Genomic DNA, 711 nt, shown 5'->3' with positions numbered 1-711 from the left:
TACAGGTGGGTGGGGTAGATTTTGTTTTCGAAAAGTACTTGCAGCTCTTTTTTTTTTTTTACAGGTGGGTGGGGTAGATTTTGTTTTCGAAAAGTACTTGCAGCTCTATGCTAATGTTAAGATGGGCAAGACGAAGAAGTGTGTTTTGCCCTCGGATTTGGAGCGGRTATGGCTGGGGTTCCTCCTTCAGCTGCAGTGTGCTGTTCTTTGCAGTTTATTCTTTATCCAGATGTGTGGACAAACAGCTATCGGTCAGTTCGGAGACTGACATGGAAAGCGTCTGCGCTTGTTCAGTGGTGTCCTCTTTCCCTGTGGGTTTGCTGGTGGCAGGTGCACAGATAATGAGGAGTTTTCCTGAAAATCCATGGTGAGAGAGCATCCTCCTGGTGTTGCCTGACTTTCTGCATCAGGGGACCTGGCTGGCTAGTTGTGTCTTCTCATTAATTGCCACCGTTAATTATCCAGGGTACATCAGGAGGTAAAGCTCCCTGTCTCCTACAGCTTGGCTGGCTGCTACATGGCATTGAGCTGAGAGTTGCTGTCTCTAGAAGATTGCCTCAGAAACCCTTTTTCTTACACAGGGCCTATAGTTGTCCCAAAGGAAAGTTATGAGCTTTGACTTTTTAGGAGTATAGTATATGATAGCTTTCTTGGCTCCTTGCCCTCAGGAAGGCCTTAATTCTCAAATTCGTGGTGCCCGTTTCCCCTCTC

Source organism: Rhea americana, unplaced genomic scaffold, assembly GCF_003343005.1.
Source record: "Rhea americana isolate MKP2758 unplaced genomic scaffold, rheAme1 scaffold_8, whole genome shotgun sequence".
NCBI lineage: Eukaryota > Metazoa > Chordata > Aves > Rheiformes > Rheidae > Rhea > Rhea americana.
This window is presented reverse-complemented; position numbering follows the sequence as displayed.